General features: G+C 33.6%; 1 long non-coding RNA gene across 1 annotated transcript; it reads right to left on the minus strand.

The window, feature by feature from the left end:
• Positions 1-1,455: 1,455 nt before the first annotated feature.
• On the minus strand, positions 1,456-2,680 carry LOC127834442 (uncharacterized). The gene is made up of 2 exons (XR_008027941.1): positions 2,596-2,680; positions 1,456-1,902 (listed from the first exon to the last, which is right to left on the minus strand). It is a non-coding gene; the product is annotated as an uncharacterized LOC127834442 (long non-coding RNA).
• Positions 2,681-16,529: the final 13,849 nt, after the last annotated feature.

The raw sequence follows: 16,529 nt of genomic DNA on the forward strand, positions 1-16,529 counted from the left end.
CGAGAAATGGGATGTACACATATCATTTTCTCTTATAATACACAGTATTGATGCACGTGTACGGTAAAATATAACTTAAACACTGATTGTTTTATTTTCCCGACGCCGTTTGATCTTTTATAACTAATTTATTGCCAAAAACTATTGGTATAACCCCTCTTTTTGGAACTGACTTCCTTTTAAGCACATTTTGGGACATGACTTCCAAATGACCAACGCAGCTCATACCCATGTATGAAGGTGATACACGAACTTTCTGTCGTGAATGAATTTACCATTGATATGAATGTTTTAAAGAACGTTTCCTCTGTTTATATGTATACCTCTTTCATACTTTTTAAAGATACGAAACCTCAAGCTACATTACAAAAGATGAAACATAACTTGTATTGTTATAAACTGCGACATTATACGTGGGGAGCTTCACTTTTGTGCAATATACATGTACTATTATGCAGCATAGCGCCCTTTTTGGAAGGGATATTATGTTCTGATGTTATGTAATCGACTTACTGGTTCGGAATTCATTTTAAACTAATTGGCGGGTGAACACAGCAGCGGATAATATGCAGGTCAAAAATAAATATTACATCCGGTGATGCTGGTTTTGACACCCGACGCATATATACATTTATGAATAAAAGGCTTCATGAACGTTGACGTCGCTCTTGGTTACCAGAAAAATTCCCACGTACGTATTTCAACCGTCATTTTTTACAATCTATTAAGTGCACAAGTACTTGAATTGGTATAGCGTTTTATAAAGGTGTATGTCCAGCGCGTGTGCCGGGAAAACAGGGCTTTATATATGTTTTTGTTTAGCTCTATAATATGTATATCAAATTTGTATGAAAAAATGTCGGTGAACATTAATCCGGTGTCAATTTTTGAAATATTGAGGCGCTCATTAATTAAAGATCTAAAACGGAGCATTAATCCGCATATTAAAAAAAACACCGGGCGTATTGCATATTATTTCAACATAGACAAGTCTGACATATAATTGCTATGAGTGCTACGTAATAACACGTTTGGTTCCGTATATGTCATGATGCTAGTTTCTCACTTTTTTTATGAAAATAAACCATTATCTGTGTTTTGTCATTTTTTCCATCGATGTCTCTGACTACATATTCAAATGTATTCAGCACTTTAATACATGGTAAAAAATATTTGGGTCGGAATGAATTCGTTATGCATTGACATTATCATTACTTACGATTAGAAGGCAATTTTAGCAACACACGAAATAATCTTTCTAAGTGAACCAATGCTTAATTCCCTCAATACAACAGTCTTAAATAATATGTATTCACATATGTATAAACGAGAAAAAAATACGTGTATATTTTGATCACTTCTACTGAAATCATATCGTGTATTGCATTTGCACAAATCTTCCTATCCACTACGAATTCACTTTTTGCGATATTAATATAGTGACCAACTCAGAACTGGTTTAAAGAAGGTCGTCCAAAATGTGTCACATCAAAGTCAAATACATGTATCAGTATCGTTATGGTAAAACGTGTCAGATGTCATTGTATTAAATAAACAATTAATATTTAAGTTTTCATAAAAAAACATCCACTGATATGCATCTTCAAAGCAGGTGTCAGGCATTGCAAATTGCTTCATGTATTCCGAATCGCAACAATGGCAGCATTTGGTTACAGCAATATTATACTAGTATCGAAACGGCTTTACTCTTTTCTGTTTTTCATTACTCTTATAGTGCACGTACATGACATTGTGATTGTTTGGCGTGGTAATTCGACGTTATCTTTTTTGTTTGATTGATGGGTTTTCATGTACCTTTCACTTCATAGAGCGGTACACAATTCGTTACGCCGTCTTTTTTAATCCTGGCATCCTCGACATATATAATTGGCGTCTTGATATCTGGAAATAGAAAGCATAGTATTCCGTTTAGTAGGCACAGTATTCCGTTTGATGCATATTCAAACATAAGTATGTCCATATGTGATAAAATAAACAGGTAAGAATTACACTGTGTTAATAATACCGTCAAATATCTTATATTAATAACACTAAATGTTAGCGTTAAGTACGCGATAAAACATATAATAATACACATTAAGAATATAACCATTAATAACAAAGATAACTCTTGATTTCCTCAAATGAAAATATTTTCCAAAACATTCGCACCAATGCGGAATTCATTCACGAAAGTTATTTCGCATAAAACCTTCTAACATAGGAAAAAGCTGTTTATCATTTGGAAGTCAGGTCCCATAATGTGCTTAAAAGGAAGTTTAGTTCCAAAAACGGGGGTTTTAAACCCGTTATAATTCGGCATTAAATGAATTAATAGACATAAAAACGCGTCGAGATAATAAAATAATCGTGATTTATGTTATGTGTTACTGTAAACATGTACAAATACTGTTTATTGTGAGAGAAAATGATATTCGAACATCCAACATCTCGAAGACCAAGAAAACAACACATTTGTCGACGGTTTTGCTTCAATAACTTTTTTATTCCGACGTCTACGGTATTGAACTAAAAACACCGTAGGACCGAAAGGGCTTTTTCATTTAAAAGAAATATAAATATAAACTGGCTTACCGGGTGAAAATATCCGCTACTCCTTCACGAAAAACACTAAAACAACGCCATCTTGGAAGATTTGTTCCAACTTTCTCACTTAAACATGGTCAGCTCCCGTATACGCATGCCCCCCCCCCCCCCCCTAATATACGCGTATTAGTTCTCAAAGTATGTATTGCATTACTAAAATGTGAAATTTACTTAGATATTTTCTTTAGGATCTAAACCTTCCTAAGCACTGTTTGTTCAGTCGCGCCGGAAATTGACATTGTAAACACATATGCCAATCCAATCGCCTGTTTTGAGTGGCAGGCACTGCTTGTGTCTATTGACATACAATGAATTGTGCTTTAGAGAAATATCTTTACACCGACAACATTTAAACATTTACGTCTATTGAAGTCAGGATTCAGGTGGCTGCAGAAACATAATCACGGTAGAAATTCAACTAATCACATTAAAATTACGTTTTCTGTTTATAAAACAGTTAAAACAAAAACGGCATTACACCGTGACCAAATAAAAACCGGTATGTAATGGTTTTGTCATATAACAATACCAGCGATTAGACAAGAAATCGTAAAATTTCAAGTTAAATTTGCCGGGAGTACACCAAGCTGAAGATAAAAATGTTAGCCACACATGTAGGAATCAGTTACAACATATTGAAGATTGCCATTTATATGCTTTATGACGGATAAACGAGTGATATATAAATTTACTTTATTTATAAACGATTTCTACTTAAAACAATAAAGTATACTGTTTGTGACGATATGACTTTATAATAGCTATTATACAAAATTGTATAAGACACTTATAAATGCTATATCCTATATCAAGTCAGTGATTATTTTACTATACTCTTTAACAGGCATAAGACGGCTACACTCATCCATTTTAATTAGTTACTCATAAGCAATTTGCATGGCTGGGTAGTACTGTTTGATTTGAAATTGTACATAATAACTAATAAAGGTATGTACTAAGTGTCACTTAAATAAAATATGAAACTAACTACGACTGCGTGTCATGATAGACATAACATGCATACAATGTGAATGGACTTCTTGTTCATATATGCTTGATTTAAGACTAACACATATTTTGTTCCTTTTTTTACTAAACTTGTCAGAAAACATTAAATGATTACCTTTGAAAATGCATAATATAATTAAATGATAAATTGAACAATAAATATTCGTTGAACGCGTTTGGATTTGTCAGGACACGTTTAAACAATGCTTCTTTATTATTCAATTATACAGTAAAACTTACAAAACTTAGTGGAATTTTATTTTGCTTATCGGACACGTTCATAGCATACATTTATATTCATGTTATAACTTATCAGCCCGTGGGAATATTCGCATATTACCATGGTAACTTCGCTGGAATGACAAGATTGTTAAGTGTATCAACAACGCGTCTGTTTGTTCTTCATCGATAAGAAATATCATGCTTTTAAACAGGCAAGAAACGATTTCTTCATGAGCGTGTTGTTTTATATGAGGTATATTAATTTATTGTTGCTGATAGATAATACAATAACATTTCAATATGCAAAGCAAGCTTAAGTGTTGTATTCCATTTTACTTTTATATGGTTTCTTCATAATTTATAATCAGTGATTTCGTGGTCGGTCTATCTGTAAATAAGTTATTTTCGTGATATCTTCAAACAGTAGAAATTAATAGGTAAAATTCCGCAGTTGTTGCCATCTGTATACTTAAATAAACGTGACTCAGGGGGGCACGCGTATACGGGAGCTTACCGCGTTTAAGTGAGAAAGTTGTTGCAAAACTTCAAAGATGGCGTCGTTTAAGTGTTTTTCGTGAAGGAGTAGCGGATATTTTCACCCGGTAAGCCAGTATATATTTATATTTCTTTTAAATGAATAAGCCCTTTCGGCTCTACGGTGTTTGTGCTCCCCTCGGTTTTTTGTTTCAAAACCGTAGACGTCGGAATAAAAAAGTTATTGAAGCAAAACCGTCGACAAATTTGTTTTTTAATTTCTTGACCTTCGAGATGTTGGATGTTCGAATATCATTTTCTCTCATAATAAACAGTATTTGTGCATGTGTACAGTAAAATATAACATAAATCACGAATATTTTATTATCTCGACGCGTTGTTATGTCTATTTATTCATATAATGCCGAATTATAACGGGTTAACCCCCATTTTTGGAACTAAACTTCCTTTTAAGCATATTTTGGGACCTGACTTCCAATTGATTAATATCTCTTTCCTATGTTATAAGGTTTTATGCGAAATAACTTTCGTGAATGAATTCCACATTGGTGCGAATGTCTTGGAAAACATTTTCACTTGAAGAAATCAAGAGTTTTCTTTTTTCTATTAATTGTTTTATTATTAATTTGTATCATTATATGTTTTATCGCGTACTTAACGCTTACATTTAGTGTGTGTAATATAAGACATTCGACGGTATTATAAACACAGTGTAATTCTTACCTGTTTATTTTAACACATATGGACATACTTATGTTTGAATATGCATCCAATGGAATACTATTCTTACTATTTCCAGATATCAAGACGCCAGTTATATATGTTGACGATGCCAAGATTAAAAAAGACGGCGTAACGAAGTGTGTACCGCTCTAGAATGCGATAGGTACATGAAAACCCACCAATCAAACAAAAAAGATTACGTCGAAGTACCTTGCCAAACAATCACATATACGTGCAATAAAAGTGTAATGAAAAACAGAAGAGGATAAAGCCGGTTTGATACTGGTATAAGGTTGATGTAACCAAATACTGCCATTGTTGCAATTCGGAATACATGAAGCAATTTGGAATACCTGACACCTGCTTAGAAGATGCATATCGGTGGATGTTTTTTATGATACTTAAATATGAATTGTTTATTTAATACAATGACATTTGACGCGTTTTACCATAACGATACTGATACATGTATGTGACTTTGATGTGACACATTTTTTAAACCAGTTCTGAGTTGGTCACTATATTATAATCGCAAAAGGTGAATTTGTAGTGAATAGAAAGATTTGTGCAAATGCAATACACGATATGATTTCAGTAGAAGTGATCAATATAATTTTTATACATGTATGTTTTTTCTCTTTTATACCTATGTTAATATATATTATTTATGACTGTTGTATTGAGGGAATAAAGTATTGGTTCACTTAGAAAGATTATTTGGTTTGTTCCTAACATTGCCTTATAATCGTTAGTAATGTTAATATGTCAAATGCATAACGAATTAAATTCGACCAAAATCTTTTTTTATCATGTATGTAAGTGCTGAATACAATTGAAAATTTATGCAGAGCACAGATAATGGTTTATTTTCAAACAAAGTGAGAAACTAGCATCATGACATATACGGAATAAAACGTGTAAGTAAGTAGCACTCATAGCAATTATATGTCAGACGTGTCTATGTCGACTTCATAAATAAACAAAAACACTACAAACATCAGCTGTACATGTTTTGTTATGTTCATGTTTTTTGTTTGCTGTTTTAGTCCGGCTCTGTTGAAGGATTCTTTCTTGCATATTCTACATTTAAACTCATGTGGTCCATGAATGGGGCATGATATCTCAATCCTCCCCTGATGTAAAATTCCTGATTACATATACTGCATCGAAAGATGCACTTATTTTCGCCCTTTAACCTGCATCATCTGAAAAGACAGTAACAGAATGGTTAAAAAAACTTTCATAGCAGAATAAGGTCGACACGTCATAAAATACATGGAATTAATTATAATATTACTGAAAGATAAACGTTCTATTATCTCGTACAAAAGCCACCACACAACCCATCTTCTTGAAAATAGTTGAATTGATTCAATTGGTCGACAGGTTTTTCGAACAGCATTATTATTATTCTACAGTAAGTAACGTGATTAAGAAAACACTTATATTGCACCACGTAACATGCTATAAAACTATAATATTGAAGTACACATATACACTTTAGTTAAGATGGTTGGGTATATCATGTCAAGCTCTTTTACATATGAAAGAGCTGTTTGTCATTTGGATGTCAGGTCCCAAAATGTGCTTAAAAGGAAGTCAGTTCCAAATAAGGGGGTTAAACTAATAATGTTTGCCAATAAATTAATTATCAGTGATAAAACGGCGTCGGTAAAATGAAATAATCATGATTTTATTTGTTTTTTACTGTTCACGTGTGTCAATACTTTTTAATCCCGACGTCTACGATCTTGAAACAAAAAACCGAGGGAAGCACACACACCGGAGAGCCGAAACGGCGTATTCATTTAAAATAATTATAAATACAAAGGGGCTAACCGGGTGAAAATATCCTCCCTTCCTTTAAGAAAATCCAACAAACGACGCCATCTTTGAAGTTTTGCAACAACTTTCTCACTTAAACGCGGTAAGCTCCCGTATACGCGTGCCCCCCTGGTGACTGTAATTTATGAAATGCTACACCTTTGGTGAAAATATTTTTATAAAGCGAGATCATACGATTGTGTCAAATATTTATTAATTTATATAAATTGTGTAAAAACTTATTGAACATATATTTCAATATAAATTAAATAAAAGCTACGAAGAACATGTGTTGAAAAATGCGAAATAAGCCAGATATTTAATTCTGAAATCGAAAATGTATGTACAGTCGAATTCAGCAGCATGTAAATCATGCGTGTACGATGTGAATCTAAATTTAGTTTTAACGGTTCATTTTAAATTCCTGCAATGGTATCGATTCATACGACACACGAACACTAACTAAAAATACGAATGCTTCGGTTATTGTAGGATATATGTACGAAATATCTTCGTCACAATCGGCTCGGGCGCTAATGTTTCTTTGCTGCATTTTATGAAATTCGACTTCAATGTATATTTGTTCTTGCCTATTTTGTGTTAATCAATATATTACAATTTTAAACGTATACAAAATCGTATAGTCTAACTTTAACAAAACATAATACACAAATTTTTAAATGCTACTACAAAACTTTGGCACTTAAAGATATGTGCCTATATGACTTCGTATTTCCTTAATTTCCGATCTCACTAAGTTCAAACTTTAATACGTTTGCCTGCTTCCGAACAGTATAAAATATTGTCGATTTAATTTCTAATCTTGCAGAATTTCGATTATAATGGGATACGGTAGCAAAATAATGTTGTTGTTGTTTTTATTAACATGACTACGTACAAAATCATTGCATCAATGATATTGTTATCTTGTGGTGAATCCCTTCGAGTCATTGTGATACTTGCAATAGTTAAATGAATTAAGCAATATTGGACTAATGTTTTTTTAGGAATGTCTTGTTTCACTTGATACTTTCAGATATTTGCTTATACGTTAGTTCATTCAAGATCTTTTAATCTGCAATTTTGGGAAATATATTTATTGTATGTTGTGAATACCTTTGAATCTATTATGAAATGATTGGTCAGCAACGTTAAACTGGCGTTATTCAACTGCTCCATCATATGGCGTTTTTAGATCGATTTAGGACGACTAGATCTGTTTTGTTGTGTGTTTTCTGTAATGTATGACCATGTGCATTTTAGGCACACAAACATTTTCACAAAAGATAATTAAATGGCTACTGAGAAGGAATTAACATATTTCCACAAATGCATCATGTATGCAGACAGTAATGAGAACTATCAAATATTGTTTGTATGTAATTGGTGAAAGGCATTTAACATCTACCGTCAAACTAGAAAGTCTTTTGACAAGACGTTTCAATTTATGGAAGCGCGTGTTGCAATTCTTATATGTTGGCATTAAATGTAGCCATATGTGATATCAACATGTGTTATAACACAATCATTTATATAACAATGATGTATAGAATGTATTTCTATCCTCAAATCTATTTTCTTTCATCCACCAAATTAAATCATATGTCGGACCACAGATATGGGAACAAAGTACATATCTGTTATGATTTGTTCATAGAGAGTTAAAAAGAACCGTGTCATGTTTATCGTCAGCATCATAAGACGTTTATTGCTGGGATAATGTTATTTAATAAGGGCTGTAAATCAACACATAAAGAAAATTATTAACACTTTCAATGTTTATAGAGAGATGACATAACACAACCTTCAATGTATATAAATAAACAGATCTACATCATAAGACCAGATTCAATTAACACAAGGCAGAGTCATGCTAATTTCGTCTGCTAAAAATTTCACATTCATTCAGTTCATGAATGGTTCACTCGAAAGGTTGACTGTTGTTACTGTGAAAAGTATACTTCTGAACTTTCTGTTTATACTAATGTGTTGACAATTGCAATACTGACTTATTATGATTCAAACACCGGTAAAACGCAAATAATGTTCATATGTTTTTCTTAAACTGAGGTTTAGCTACTATTGATATGTATTTATGATGCTCATCCGAAGTATGAAGAGACAGCACGAATTGAAACGTGCTGTCTGGATTTTTGGTTTTAGCACAAACGATACTGAAGTTTCCGAATGATCCATGTTCCTGGTACAATAAAGAGTAGATGTAAGCGGTTCTGACAATTTAAAAGGTTGTACTTATTAAATTCTGATCAAATTAAATAAACTTCTAAATTTAAAAATAATTGGGTTTTAACCGGGAATAAGGCTAATTATTATGGCTAATTACATATTCGTGCATTCGATAAGTGGCTTAGAGGTAAACAATTAACAATTACTCGACTCAGCGCCAACTTGTTAAGAAAGATCACCAACATAGATGTAGGACTAGATCATATTGTTTGCACATACTAAATGGATAGCTTAAATTTGGATTAAAGCTGGCTTCATGTCTACAATTCTCATAAGAAACGTATCTTATTTAAATAATATATATAATGATTAGTATCATGTCATTACCATATACGGATAATTTTACATATTATCTATTTTGATGGTAGATTGATCAGCATATTGCAACCATTATTCGAATTCAAAACGAGTGATTAATGCCGACAAATATCAAAGAAAGTGCACTCATTTAGTGGCATACAAATATCAAAGCGCTGAAGGCACTGAAGATGTTCGCTATTGCATAATTTAACACGCAATTCATTTTTGAAAATCAATCGCAAGTTTAAAATGAACACACGCCACTCAAATTTATAAAGTGTGTGTCGTAGCGCACGGGTCGAATTTTGTGTGCACTTTTTATCATCCTTATTATTTCATAGAAATAACTAAGACAAAATAAAAACAACATGCTTTTTTGGAAGTTCTGAAAGCATAGAAAGTATGATGAAAATGGTTATGAGAACTTAATATAAAGAAAATTTGCAGTCACCATCATATTAAAGGAATATTTTTCTAATATCAAATGACTATCTCACCAAGAATATAAATTCATAATGAAAGTTCCGTGTACAAAACTTTTGATTTTTTGACACCATATACAAATTCAAAATATACAATAATCTTCGTATCTTGTATATGGAGGAATGAAAGTATATAAACATTGCTGTTTATGCTTTACTTGTTACCCGAGCAGTTCACACGGTGTCAACAACGCTAACATAAACATAGGTATAGAGGACTAATGCGCTTTTAGGCGTAGCTGTTTCAGTTTTCATCTTAGTGACTTTTACATAACGCCAACAGACACGCATGAATATTTTCGAATATTTAATAAGCTGATTCGAGATGCAACCTCTGAATTTTTGCTACATCACTGCGTATGTGCTCAATTCAAAGGATGTAGCACTGTTCAGTGTAAGGAATTCCGGACTTCTCTCTGTATGCTCAAACGACACAAATTGTGGCCCTGTTACAATTACGCGTTACAATCCATCTCGCAGAATTTCACTTTCGCCTCCAAGATGAGAAAACAATCATTAGCGAAATAGTATAGTGTCACGATAAGAGAAAATCGTTTAATTAACATACCACAATGTTTGCCGTACTTGGTCAGCACGTCTGGATATCATTCCTTAATGTGTGGAGAGGCTGCCATTATTAACAAGTTTGCTATTTTGAATTCAATTTTGTATCAAAAAGCATTGTTCTTAAATGTGGCATTTTCAATTCGCAATGAGATTTGTAATGACCCTCGTCATGCAAAAATGGGTCTTATTCCATATGCGCCCATCATATAAATAGTCCACTCAGCTATCCCTCCTTCTGGTAAGGAGAAACATAACATATTGAGTGATTTTAAAGCGAACAGCATCGCCTATGGCCTGACTGCGCAAAAGCACATGTTGGGTTTAACAAACGCTTGTCGAAACGCATAAGACCCATTTTCGCATGACGTCGCTATTGACGTGTGATTTAAATGTGTCGTAAGAAACGTTTAAATCAAATATGAACATACGATATATTTCGATAGTGAAGAAAGATACTCATAACAAGGCATATGAGGACACATATGAAGTGCTCTCCCGTAGTATATTTTTTATTTACTCACACTAATGTGTGGTTTGACAATGCTAACACACATTTCATGTGGTGAATATGCAGCTTACAAGTGAAAAACACAACACAATAGTTAAACTTTTGTTTAATTGTATTTAATTATTTAGAAAAGTAAATTGCTAACTTTTATATTTAAATGTTTTTTTAACAGTTTTAGCGATAATGAAACATTTCATTTTTTATGTTGTCTATCGTATCCCTTTAATAATTGTTGAACTCGTGGTCAACGTATTATAAATTGAGACCTGTGAATATAAACAAGCGTAACCTTATACTAGTGCGTAATTCTCACCCGGACTCCCCTTTGTTTATCGCCAGCCGCAGAGTTATGAATGAGCTGAGCGAAAATACTACGTCACGCAGACGCAGCAGAAAGTGGACTATTTTAATCATTCATAAACAATCTCCTCCGCGACACGTACAATACGATCATTGTTTATTGATTCTTTTCTATAAAACACCGTTCGAAAATATTGAATGTAACACGATATTAATATAATGTTTCCATTTGTGAATACACATAATTGGAGAACTCAAACCTCTTGCATAAATTATACAACTCTTTCTTGCGCGGATACGCAAGCGGATATTGGGTTAATCATACCTAGGCCGTATCGACCTGAATTTCACATCAAGCACTTTAGACGGTCGCTAAAGCGACCATCTAAAAATCAAGTTTTATATATTATATTCGCCATTTTTGTTATCCGCTGATTGCGTTCACTGTTTTAATCCGTCCATTTCATGGATTGGTAATCACGTTCGATAATATGACCATTCGTAAAATGCGTGTTGTTTTTAAGAATACTTTAGCGTTTGACTCTTAGTGTAAAAGAAACTCGACGGTTCTACCGCATGTTAAATTTAACGTATCTCTTAACACGAAATATACTGCATGTACCGGGTGTACCGGTGGGTTTAATATAATAACGCAGTTTACATTTAAAGTGAAAGTCAAACGAAGTCACACAAATTTAGTGACACTCTAAGTTAGAAAGGTTATGTATAGAAAGGATGTTAATAACGATTGACGTTACGGATGTCACCTTCTTATGATATTCTGAGGGCCAGAATATTAGACGTGTAATATCTCGCACACTCTTATTTATGCAAAGATTAATCTTCTTTATTATACTTTTAGTGAATTTGGAACGTTAGAATAAAACATATGTTGTGACTCAAAGCATCACGCACATTAAGACTTACGCACTGGTTAAGTAACGAAGAATTGTTCAGTTTTTCACACCACTGTTGTGAGTTATTCACTCGTGTCTGGAGCAAATGCAGATAATTTCCCGCCTTCTTTTAAAAATCTAAGTGTTTTCTGTAAAAATAATTTGTTTTGTTTTAAACAAATTTTCGACTTCAACAGTAAAGAACCTGTCAAATAGCATGTTTCAGGCCGCATAAAATCATCTGAAGTATTTGTTTACGTACGTGAATTGCAAATTTGTAACAAATACTTAAAAAAAAACGTTACATAAGATTACGTACAAAGGTTATGTATAACTGCCCTCTTTTTCCTGATTGTATATTGATAAAACTCTTTGACGGATAATACAAATGCACGCTTTGAACTGTTTTCATATATAGCAGTTATGTCAGGTGACGGAATCACTTATGGCTAAATGTATGTACGCTTTATTCGGTGTTTGTACCAGTCATGCCCGTCTTCAGACAGAAATAATTTCTGCCCGATTAATGTGCACTGTTTATACACCCGGTTTACCATTAAACATATAACTGCATGCTTTTATTGTGTCTATAAGTATATCAAGTATACAAGTGATGGATACATCTAGCATATGCTAAGGGTTGACATTTGAAAATCACACTTTGGTTGTATTCCCAATACTGGGGACAGGCAGCTTAGGTGTGGGATTTATTGGCTACTGAAATCAAACAGTTAACACATTTCATGAATACCTGTATCACGAATTCATCTGAGTATCAAATTTAATTGCATGAATAGTAATTGTTAAATGAGAAAGTGTTCAGCATTCTGGAGTTTAGTTTAAAATAATACAGTGCATGAATCTGGGGATTCATATGGATATAAATGCTATGTTGATTAATGGACAACATAAAAAAGCATTATTTTAAATAATACGTAGAAATACACTTGAGCTTTGTATCAAGTAACATGCACCTGTGATTGTCCCGTCTTATTTAAGGGGTGTGGCGGCAGTTTATTTAACCGAGGATATATTTATAGCAACACCGATGATGCTATTATCACAACTCAATATTTTTGTTATCATTATCATCAGAAATGACCGAGTTCGTTCATAATACAATTGGTAGTGGTTCGATCCCAGGTGGGGTTTACTCTTTTTTTAAACTATTTTTTAATTCTTTAATTTCATTCTTGTTTTATACTGGAACCCTTTAGTCATGTTGTTTACATTTGCCCCGGGGGTCACAAAATTGAACATATGCTTATATAAGGCCTATTTTGTGAAAACTTTCAAAATCATTCGTCCATAACCATTGGGCCTAGGGCTATCAAATTTGGTATGTAGAGACATCTTATAGTCCTCTACCAAATTTCTTCAAATTATGCCCCTGGGGTCAAATTTGACCCTGCCCCGGGGGTCACAAAATTGAACATATGCTTATATAAGGCCTATTGTGTGAAAACTTTCAAAATCTTATCGTCCATAACCATTTAGCCTAGGGCTATCAAATTTGGTATGTAGAGACATCTAATAGTCCTCTACCAAATTTCTTCAAATTATGCCCCTGGGGTCAAATTTGACCCTGCCCCGGGGGTCACAAAATTGAACATATGCTTATATAAGGCCTATTGTGTGAAAACTTTCAAAATCTTATCGTCCATAACCATTTAGCCTAGGGCTATCAAATTTGGTATGTAGAGACATCTAATAGTCCTCTACCAAATTTCTTCAAATTATGCCCCTGGGGTCAAATTTGACCCGGCCCCGGGGGTCACAAAATTGAACATATGCTTATATAAGGCCTATTTTGTGAAAACTTTCAAAATCTTCCAGTCCATAACCATTGGGCCTAGGGCTATTAAATTTGGTATGTAGAGACATCTAATAATCCTCTACCAAATTTCTTCAAATTATGCCCCTGGGGTCAAATTTGACCCTGCCCCGGGGGTCACAAAATTGAACATATGCTTATATAAGGCCTATTTTGTGAAAACTTTCAAAATTTTCGTCCATAGCCATTGGGCCTAGGGCTAATAAATTTGGTATGTAGAGACATCTTATAGTCCTCTACCAAATTTCTTCAAATTATGCCCCTGGGGTCAAATTTGACCCTGCCCCGGGGGTCACAAAATTGAACATATGCTTATATAGGGTCTATTTTGTGAAAACTTTACAAATTCCTGTCCATAACCATTGGGCATAGGGCTACCAAATTTGGTATGTAGTGACATCTTATAGTCCTCTACAAAGTTTTTTCAAATTATGTCCCTGGGGTCAAGTTTGACCCTGCCCCGAGGGTCACAAAATTGAACATATGCTTATATAAGGCCTATTTTGTGAAAACTTTAAAAATCTTTCTGTCCATAACTGTATGGCATAGGGCTACCAAATTTGGTATGTAGTGACATGTAATAGTTCTCTTCTTAGTTTGTTCAAACTATGCCCCTGGGGTCAAATTTGAAACTGCCCCGGGGGTCACAAAATTGAATATAAGCTTATAAAGGTCTTATTTTTTGAAAACTTTAAAATCTACTTGTCCATAAACATTGGGCCTAGGGCTACCAAATTTGGTATGTAGTGACATCTTATAGTCCTCTACCAAGTTTGTTCAAATTATGCCCCTGGGGTCAAATTGACCCTGTCCCGAGGGTCACAAAATTGAACATATGCTTATATAAGGCCTATTGTGGGAAAACTTTAAAAATCTTTTTGTCCATAACCGTATGGCATAGGGCTACCAAATTTGGTATGTAGTGACATGTAATAGTTCTCTTCTTAGTTTGTTCAAATTATGCCCCTGGGGTCAAATTTGAAACATATTAACAGGTTTGGTGACGTAATTATGTCATTGCATTATTATACAATTGTGTGTAGGCCTGGGCATACATTTTTAATGGAAGTTTGTCAACGGAAATACAAAGACATTTACTTTATCGTATATATATTAAACTATTCACATGTATTGGTAATAATAAAGACAAGTACCAAACAACAAAAACATAAATATCCTCAGTCCATTCGTAGTACTAGAACTAATATATTGATTCATATAAGTTGGTTATTTATATGTCAATGTATATAGCCCTATTGCGATGTTTTACCTTAAATGTCATCTAAAAAAATAGAAGAAAATTATTTGCACAAGACCATGCGCGCTTAGAAATCGGAAAAAAACAACAGTGCGCGAGTTCCGAATGAAATCTTTTATTAAGAAATCTCGTCCATGAGGATTCCGGGTTGTTATATGAATTTGCAGACTTTAAAGACGAGTTTGAAAAAAAAATCACCTGCGGTCCAAAACTAGGTCACTAGGACTGGTCAAATCTTAGAAAAGCTTTTTGACACCCTAGAAGTGACATTTTTTACCTAATCTTTATGAAACTTGGTAAGAATGTGATTCTCATTGAAGTTTCAAATGAGTTTGAAAATGGGTCATCCAGGGTTAAAAACTAGGTCACTAGGTCAAATCTTAGGAAAGATTGTTTTTACCCTAGAGGCAACATGTTTGACCCAATCTTAATAAAATTTGTTCAGAACATACATGTGCCATATTGAAATAATATGGCACATGTTAATATTGACAAAAATATTATAATATTGACAAAAATATGTTGACTCAATCCTCAGGTGAACAATAAAGGGCCATCATGGCCGTCTTGTTATAAGATATTTTTTTTTACATATTATTTTGGCTTTTATTATATAATTTGGAAAATTGCCTACAAATTAGGAAAACATATTGAGTCATATTTTGCATTGGGAATCAGTAAGATATTCTGACCCACAGAATCTCTAGAAAAAGGCCTGTAGAGCTTCTCTGCACAACTGCTCATTTGTGTGTGTTTTTCATTTGGCTAACACAATGAATATCTCAGTGCTGCAGCGCACATTGTCATATGTTGTAGTGCTCTAGATATTTGAAATTAATATATTGTGTGAACAGCAAAATAATATTCATCTCTGTTTCAGAATGCAGTTAATAATGTGTAAGAAAGATAACCTTGGCTTTTTTTTTCAGACGCTACATTAAGAGAAAGGAACTCTTTATTTATGCCAAGTAGGTGCAGGCAGCCTAGTACCAGTACTTCTGTAGGCAAAAGAAAACGTCCACGAACTTGGACTGCTAATTTTATGTGCCTTTCAAACAATCATCAAAATAAGGTACCTAACAGTGCTGAAAAAGAATGCTTATACAAGGCAGGTTTGGGTTTGAAAAAAGTAACTTTTGAAGGAGATGCAAAAGAACAAAGTGTTCACGACACTCTTATTATAGCGTTTACAAAACTTGAACAGTGTGGGGGCTTTGAGCTATTACATTGTAACAGTTCGTGCAGAGAATTGAAAAAA

Source organism: Dreissena polymorpha, chromosome 6, assembly GCF_020536995.1.
Source record: "Dreissena polymorpha isolate Duluth1 chromosome 6, UMN_Dpol_1.0, whole genome shotgun sequence".
NCBI lineage: Eukaryota > Metazoa > Mollusca > Bivalvia > Myida > Dreissenidae > Dreissena > Dreissena polymorpha.